Here is a 9,651-nt window from a genome sequence, read left to right on the forward strand (position 1 = left end):
ACGCTTCCTCCTCGTTTACGCTCAAACGTGATGAACTGAGTTTCATCACCAGTCATGTGCCTCGAGCATGCGCTGTCAATATACCACATCTTTGACTTCTCAGCACACCTCAGGCTTACCTGCATTGTAACTAGTTACTTTTAGGTACCCAATTCTTTTTGGGTCCTTGCTTGTTAGGTTCAATAGGTAAAGCATCATATTTTATTTTATGGCGACATACTTGGACAGTATGGCCATTCTTTCCACAAAAGTCACAGCTGACCTTCCGTTTAGGATTTTTCACTGACTGGTCAGCACCCCAGTGCTGAGCGTGCCAGCACACCTTAGTGGTGTGTCCTTTCTTCCCACAGAAGTCACACTGGACATTCCGCTGGGGATTCCATCTCTGCTGACCAGTACTTCGGTACTGAGCATTCAGAGGAATATTTCTTTTGTTTTGAACCTTTAGTTGGTTCTGGATATTTGTGACTTCCTTTCTCAGTTTCTTTGAATCTGATTGGACTTCAGAGACAGACTTATGTATGATCTCCATGTTATCATGCAAAGTTGAGTTGTCCTGAAGAAGGAATCTGAGGTCACTTAGCTTGACCTCTTCAACCTCATCACAGCGCCTGCTGAGTGCTCTAATTTTCTTATTACACTTTTTGACAAGTGTATAAAGGTCACTCAGGGCATTACCCATTTCGTTTCTGAGCTAGGAAAGTGATATTACCTCATTTGATTGCTCCTCATCGTCAGATGCAATGGAGGGTTCAGCATGCTCAGAGACGCACGGCCCAACAAGTTCGTCAGCCATGAAGCATATCTTTGCTGACTCGATGGCCTCATCTTCTGTTGATTAAGACTCATCACTATCGCTCCATGTTGCCACCATTGCCTTTTTGTCGTTCTTCTTATCTTTCTTCAGCGTGGGGCAGCTTGACTTGATATGGCCAGTTTGATGACATTCAAAGCATGTAATGGGCTTTGAGTTATCTTTCTTGTATTTGCTGTCGCTGGACTCAGCTTTATACTTATCAAAATTTCTGTAGGGCTTCTTAGAATATTTGTCATTTTTTCTAAAAAGCCTTTTCATCTTCCTTGTGAACATAGCCATCTCTTCATCATCTGTTGAGCTCCCATCAGTGGAGTCAGCTTTCATGACAAGAGACTTCTGCTTCTTGTCTTCAGACTTTTCCTTCACCTCGAAGTTTTTCATTGATATCTCATGGGTCAGCAGCGAGCCGATGAGTTCGTCATATTTGTAGGTGGTTAAGTCCTGAGCTTCCTCAACAGCGGTCTTCTTTGCTTGCCAGTCTTTAGGAAGACTCCTGATTATCTTTTTGACTTGTTCTTCCTCAGTGAAGATCTTCCCAAGTCTCTTGAGCTTATTGATGATGTTGGTAAACCTTGCATTCATGTCAGATATGCCCTCATCATTGTTCATTTCGAACAGCTCGTACAGTCTCATCTGCTGGTTCACCTTGGACTCCTTTACTTTATTGGTTCCTTCGTAGGTGACCTCCAGCTTCTTCCAGATCTCTTGCGCCGACTCACAACCTGAGATTTTATTATATTCTGCAGCATCGAGCGCACAGTGAAGCATATTTATAGCCGAAGCATGATTTTGTAGCTTCTTGAGATCATCCTCTGTCCATTTGGCCTCAGCTTTAACAACTGTTAGGCCAGCTGTTAGACAAGGTGCCGAACGGCCTCGCCCGGTCGGACCGGGGGGTGGACACCTCATGGCGACATAAGCGGTGATTGGCGCCGAAAGCAACCAATCGTGGAATCAAGCTGCTCGGCAGGACCGGAGCTCGGAGTATGGAAGAGTCGCCACCCACGAATGGGAAAATGAACACTGATCCCTTGCGGGAGATCGGTGAGGGTTCGGGAAACTTAGGTACGAGCCGAGAAGGCTAGCTCCTTTCCGGAGAAAGGCTACTAGGCACCCCGACATCGCCCGGTTATGAACCACCGGCCTCCTACTCAGCGTGTTAGGCGATAACGGACTAATCACATATTTCTTTAAGTTTAAAATTCATTGAAACCTTTTCTTTCTCGCTTTGAAAACCGTTTTGAGCATGTCATTAAAAGCCACTTTAGTAAAGAATCACCCATTTGGCATAAATTGAAAATACATAGGAGAGAGAGGGGGAGAAGAAAGAGTTGATTTATTCACGGTGTGATTTTATGCCTTAGTTTGTACACTAGTTCTAAGCTAATCTCATTCCCCAAAACGAGTTTATTTACATGGTTCGTGCCTTAATCGCCGTTGGAACGATTTAGGTACGTTTCAAAAACCCTGCCAATGACGTTCACTCGAATCGCCGTTGGAACGACTCGAGCGTTTGAAAACGTTGAGCAAACATTCTTAATCTAAAAAAAACGTGATTAAGCATACAAGTCAATTTATTTTGTACAAAACCATTTAGTTAGGAAAACAATTCAAAACTTCATTATTTATAATGAAAACGATTTTTAATTACAAGGTTCGCTTAATCCGTCGTTGGAACGAATTAAGGTTTCAACACGTGATATTTTAGAAACGATTTAAAAAGAACAAGAAAACATATTTACACTTTGGGAATATCTAGAAAAACTTTTAGTTTAAATAAGCAAATTAAACTCTCTTTTTGTGGTTTGTTTTCCCTTTTTCACTCAATTAACCTCTAATCACAACAATTAAGAAATTTAGTCTAAATCAACCCAAATATATTTATAGAATATATACATATAGAAAACCTAAAAGGAAAATAAATACACATATTTATACATATATACAAGAATGGTAAAAATAGTAATAATATATGTAGGTTAAATATATGGTAAGAAACAAAATAATAGTACATATATATAAGTGAAAATAGAGATAATACTAATTAAAATACCCTTTGATTTTGATTTAAGAAACAAAAAAATAGAGAATAAAATTCATAAATAAGAAAGTTAAATTCATCCCAAAATAGTTTTACATAATAAATATATAGAAAATAACTCACACCCTAAATAATGGCTAATATAACTCAAATAAACCAAAAAACTATATATATGTACAAATATGTTACTTTACAAAACTAAATTGATGTAAATTAAGTTTAAAATATAAAGTAGATAGATAAATAATATGTAATTAATAGTTATAGAACCCAAAATGATTTTCATAAATACATTACATAATTATACACATATATATACAAGGACCAAAAGTCTAAAAGTTGAGAAAGAAGGACCAAAACCCCATTTTTTACATTTCAGCAGCTTTACCGACGGAAAATCCGTCGGTAAACAACCTTTAGTGACAGAAAACGGAAAATTACAGAACTGCTCTAACAGTTTCCAGATTTATCCAAAAGCTTTAGATTAGATCTATTCTATCATTTTGGGTCCCCGAACTACCAAAATTGGATCATAGTCTATAACGGGGACTCCTAAAACGATGTTTTATTTTAAAACGTTATTTAGAAATATTTTCAAAACTTATAATTGCAACGTTTTTTTTAATCCCGAACTACCTTTGAATCGGATCACGGTTCGTATTGGGGTATTAAAACGAGGTTTTTATTTTAAAACAAAAATCAAACGTTTATTTAATACGAGACAAAAATAAATAAATACGAGAAATTAAATAAGACGTGATAAATAAATAACTAAATAAATAAAAACTATATTCTAAAAAAATAAAATAAGAAAATAAATTAAACGAATAAATAAATGAGTCTAGTCCTCAGATAATACCTCAAGATCGGTATCTGACAGTCGAAGTCGGTTGATTCCGTGAATCGTGATTTGCCGGTGTTTTTCGGGTTTTTAGTAAAAATTTAACTTTTAGGAAATTCAGACTTTTTGAGAAAAAAAAATATTTTTCTCAAAAAAATCCACTTTCTCTCTCTAAAAATGTCTAGAGTGAGAAAGCTCTCCCAAATCCTCCCTCTCAAATGCATGGGGATCCGTGCCTTTTATAGGCACGGATCCCAAAAAAATTTGGGCGTAGCCCGACGGGCGTCGGGCTACGCCCAAATTTTTTTGGGCCTACGCCCAAAATGTTGGGCGGACGCCCAAAATCAGTTGGGCGTTCGCCCCACGTCGTTGGGCGTTCGCCCCACGTCGTTGGGCGTTCGCCCCACGTCGTTGGGCGTTCGCCCCACGTCGTTGGGCGTTCGCCCCACGTCGTTGGGCGTTCGCCCAACGGCTGTCGGGCGTGCGCCCCGCGATGTTGGGCGGGCGCCGACTGCCGCTAGACGCTCGCACCACATCGCCGAGCACTCGCGAGCCGTCCACTCGACGACCGCAACTCTTACTGACCTCTCGTTTTTTATTATATTTTTTTTTGCTTTAAAACTCCCGGAACCAACCGCTTCAACGATCTTGTTACAGGTTTTCATCATAGGTTCTCCGACTCGGTGTCTACAGTTGCCCCTACTTTTCTATTTTGACAGTGATGTGTGTGTTTTGAAAATGTTTTTTGCTAACACGGCACATGCAATGGAAATATATTAAAGTAAAAGACACATATAGAGTAGGAGGAAAAATACCTGATCTCTGCGCTGCGCGCTCCAGCTTCGTCTTCGATCCTCTCCGTCTTTGCCTTCGAATCGGCCGCCAGCGGACATTTTCCTTAAGGATCCTAGCCTAAATCGACCGCGGGTAAAAATGGCTCAAAAGCAACCTCGGTCGTGGACCAAAGGTAAGAAGGCTCAAAAGCAACCTCGGTCCTGGACCGTAGGTAGGATGGCTCAAAAGCTACCTCAGTCGTGGACCGTAGGTAAGATGGCTCAAAAGCTACCTCGATCGTGGATCGTAGGTAAAATGGCTCAAAAGCAACCTCGGTCGTGGACCGTAGGTAAGATGGCTCACAAGCAACCTCGGTCGTGGACCGTAGGTAAGATGGCTCAAAAGCTACCTCGGTCGTGGACCGTAGGTAAGATGGCTCAAAAACAACCTCGGTCGTGGACCATAGGTAAGATGGCTCAAAGGCAACCTCGGTCGTGGACCGTGGGTAAGATGGCTCAAAAGCAACCTCGGTCGTGGACCGTAGGTAAGATGGCTCAAAAGCAACCTCGGTCGTGGACCGTAGGTAAGATGGCTCAAAAGCAAAAAGGTTCTTTCTAGCAATTCTGAATTCTAAAATACTATCGTCTGTATTTTCACTGGAGCTATCGTCTCGGGTATTTGAGTTGTTTGATAGGAACGTCCTTATCTTTTCATCTGGAACACTTCAGACTAAGGATTATTTTTCTGTTGACTGTTGTCTGTATTTTGACTGGCACCACTGTTCTGTAAAATTTCGACTGTCATCTGGAGTCATATCCTGGGGGTATTGGTCACCGTCTGGCAGAAACGCAGGCTGAAACGGACTGCGAATCAGAGGTCTGTGCACCTGGTAATTAATTATTTACTTTTTACATTTATGTCACATCGTACTTTTTTCACTATTTACGGGAACATCATTCCCTCTTCCTATATAAGGTGGTGGGGTTTCATTTCAACCCCACACCTTCTCTCTCTTCTCTCTCTCTCCAACTTCTAACTTTAAGCATTCTCGTGATGGATTCGGATAGATACGATGACACGAAGGGCTTGGATGCGGGCTTCGAGAACCTGACTAGAGTGGTCCCCTTTCAGGATCCTGATTCTCATCTGAGCCGGACCCACATTAACCAGGTAAGTACCCTTCTACCCTTTTATCCTTTAACTAGACTTCTAGGCTTTAGTAGCCCCGCTTTGAACGTGATTTGCATGCCAACCTCTAAGTCGTTTAGAAGACTTTTAGCTAGAAAACACGAATTTCTACGCCCGTAAGCAACGTTTTATTTATCTTTTGAAAGAATGTGAATTATATGCATGTGAATAGTAAAAATACGAACAATGCATGTCAACAGTAAAAACGTGAATAGCACGTGAATAGTGAAACATTGAATAATGCATGCTAACCGCAAAGTAGAAATGTGAATAGTAAAAACGTGAATAGTGCACGTGAATAGTAAAAACGTGAATAGTAAACGTGAATAGTGCACGTGAATAGTAAAAAACATAACTGACCAAATTAAATGCTAAAATTGGATCAATCTCTTTGCCAACACGCGGGAGAGTGGAATATCGAAGAATAATGAATTAATCAAATCTTGTACAAACGACCCTAAGAACGAAATCTCACAAAATGATGGTCCTAATTGACAAGGAGTCTCTAGGTTAGATTTAAACATGACCGAAAGAATAACTAGGTTAACAAACCTTTATTAGACGTGAGCCTAGGAGCGAGGTTTAAACTTACCCGTTCCGCTCTTTCCAGATCATAGGCATTTCTGGGACCACGGAGGACATCCACGTTTGGCATGCCATGCTTAGCCCGGCGGCCAAAGCCCGGGGACGAGAGTTGGGCTTCGAGCCCTTTATCCTGGCGCTGCCTCGCGCCAACGGGATATGCGACCGATACGGCCTGCGCGCTTTGTGCGAGAGATGGGTGGACTCGACCCATACTTTCCACTTCTCATTCGGGGAGATGACGATCTCGCCCCGCGACTTCTCCTTATTGACTGGGTTGCGAGGTAGCGGTATCCCGGTTCCTCTCTTCTTTGACATGGTGCGTCCCCGGGTTGACCGCGACGAGTTAGCTGCTCTGATTGGACCAGGAGTCTATATGGGTGTCAAGTCCACCCCGGCGAGGTTTATTACTACCTACGGATTACTGAGTCGCAGGGACTTCTGCGATCGAGACGACACAGATCGGGCCGTTCGCAGCTTCCTTCTATACGCCTTGGGCGAGATGATCTTCCGCACCCAGAGTGGGATGGTACATGCGGGTCTTATCCAGGCCTTCCGTGACTTGGATGCGGCATCGTCTTATGATTGGGCAGGAGCCGGCTTAGCTTTTCTGTACAAGTTTTTGGATTTGACTTGCTGGAAGCGCAAGGATTTCGGTGGTTACACCTTTGCTCTCATGGTACGTCGTTCATCCTTGGCTTGTTTCTTTATTCTATTCGCGATTTCTGCTTTTAACCTTCGTTCCTACGAGCAGGTTTGGGCCTACGAGAGGCGGATTCTTTCGTGCACACGCAGGAGCAGGCCTCGAGTGGTTAGGCTTCCACTTATGGCTCGGTGGGGTGATTTTGATTTAGGCGCCGAGGAGAGGCGGACAGTGGTGCGATTCCTAGCATGGATTGACTCGTGGACCTTAGGGCATGTGAACATCTTCTAACTATGCTGGATTTCCGCTTGATCAGACCTGACTTTTCTCTCTTTTTTTCAGATTCAATTCAGATGAGACGACCTTGACTTTGGTCCCGATTACGCTTATGTTACCCGCATCCAGGGGCAGCAGTGCGTACTTACAGGCCCCTGTGTGCGGGCATGGTACTTGGGCGACCGGAGCATCACCGGGGTTAGCGCCTCGCATTGGACACCCGGCGAGATCCTAGTGTCCATGTTTGCAGTGAGGACCTTGCCTCTATCGGACATTCATCGCGACTTGACCCGCCAGTATGCCCCTCGAGATGTGTGGGACAATGCAGGGGGCCGTGCTCGCTATTTATCGACGTTGTTGACTCCGGCGGACGCTCCCGAGGTTGCGATGGACGTGGACCCCAGGACAGACGTGTTTTCAGCGGAGGCTGTTGCTGCGGTTTTTGGTCGAGAGGAGATTCCGGTGAGTGCTTGACCCCTTTTTATTCTTTATTCACGAGGTGGTTAGGGATGTTTATTGTATCTTTATATGCAGGAGGGTTCCTTGAGGAGCGCTCGGATGTGATAGGGGTCAAAAACCCCCTATCTTTGGGTACGGTTTTAGGACGGGTTTTAGGGTTATTTAGCTAATAAGCGAGCAATTCTCGCATTTAAATGATTTTGTGTGAGTTAGTTAGAAATTGGAAACGTTCTATTTACTTTTCGTCGTTTGGGCTCGTTTTGTGATCAATTTAGGCAAATACGGCCGAAATAGCATGCATAGTATAATTCCGTTATCTTTTGAAGCTAATTGGTCCGTCAAAAGTCGCACCAAACGAAGCGTTTGCTCAAAATAAGTGATTGACGGATCAATTTAGCTTTCGGACTAATGTTATCTGGACTTTCTATACGTGCGCAGGTGTAAGTTCGGACGAAAAAGGACATCGAGGTTGTTCGGCACGCTTCCGGAGCATTCCGGGCGAAAACGCTCGACGAGCAGGGCCTCGTGGGCCATTTTTGCTCGCCGAGCAGGCCCCTGGAGCCCTGCTCGCCGAGCAGGCCACCAGGCGCCTGCTCGGCGAGTAGGAGCCTGCTCGCCGAGCAGGGCGCCAGGCGCCTGCTCGGCGAGCAGGGGGCTGCTCAGCGCGAGCAGCCCTGCTCGCCGAGCAGCTCGCCCTGCTCGGCGAGCAGCCCTACGGGAATTGGTCAAAAAGACCAATTCCGCCCCCACGAAGCCACGATTGGCCCCACGTCTTCCTACACCAACAAGGACACGAAAATAGGTCAAAACGAGGCCCGAACCGCGTCTATAAATAGAGATTTTTCAATGTAATTTAGACATCTTTCGTTTTTGTAAATTATCTTAGCTTTCCCCTTGTAATTCCTCTCCATCTCCTCCATCTTCCCCAACCTCCATTGAAGCTCCTTCAAAGCTTTCTCTCGAGGAATTATCAAGGTCCGTCCTTAAGATCAAGTCGCCGGCTGCAGAGTAAACAGGTTCCCTGAAAGGGATTTTTGTATCTCCTTTTATCTTTCCTTGTTTGTACTCTTTGATACAGTTGCCGAACTTGACTTATTGTATCTTGTGACAATTATCTTCGCCTTTAATAATAATTTAGCTCTTGTTTTGTTCTATGATTATTTGTTTAATCTCTGTCTTACGCTTTATTCAATTGGTTTAACTCATTCAAAAGCCCCAAAATCTAGTAGGCACATATTGCGAGCTGAATCTGACCTAGTCAGAGCCTAGGAGATTGACAACCTCTTAGTTGATTAAGCACTAATTTACTGAGCCTTAGACCTAGTTTCGGCCTTAGGGAATCACGCGCTAGGAACCTCAGAAGGGTAAGTAGGGTTAATCGCCTTGAATACAAGTGACTCAGATTAGGTTTTTATTCAATAGACTTGATAATCTATCTTCATTATTATCGTTCATACCATGTTCCTTCGGATAATTGCATTAATGAAAGATCATTAGGGGTAGAGTAACTTAGTTAGGCATAGAATAACTTAGCTAGAATTAGATAACTTAGGTAGAATTAGATAACTTAGCTAGGATTAGTATAATTCAACCTAGGAGTAGATTAATTCAAACAAACCAACTCAAAACCCCCTAAGCCTAGATAACATCCGAGATCGAGTAGCTCAGTACTTGCAGAAATAAATCCTGTGGACGATAACCTAGACTTAAACCAGAAATTTATTACTTGATAACGACGGGGTACACTTATCCCAAAGATCGGCCTCGCTCCACAACCGCGCGAGGCCGCGTCAAGTTTTTGGCGCCGTTGCCGGGGAGAGTAGATTAATTCTATAAATCCCGACAACCGCCAATAATCAAGTTTTTGGCGCCGTTGCCGGGGATTTATTTCTTCTGCAATATCGAACCAAAGGTCGACTTGTTAGTTTAGGCATTCTTTGTGAATATATCCTTTGTTAATATCATATACACTTGTTTATAATAACCATACTTGTTTATAATCATGATTCTTTTTCATACGTATCTATGCC

Source organism: Euphorbia lathyris, chromosome 2 (assembly GCF_963576675.1).
Source record: "Euphorbia lathyris chromosome 2, ddEupLath1.1, whole genome shotgun sequence".
Classification (NCBI taxonomy): Eukaryota; Viridiplantae; Streptophyta; class Magnoliopsida; order Malpighiales; family Euphorbiaceae; genus Euphorbia; species Euphorbia lathyris.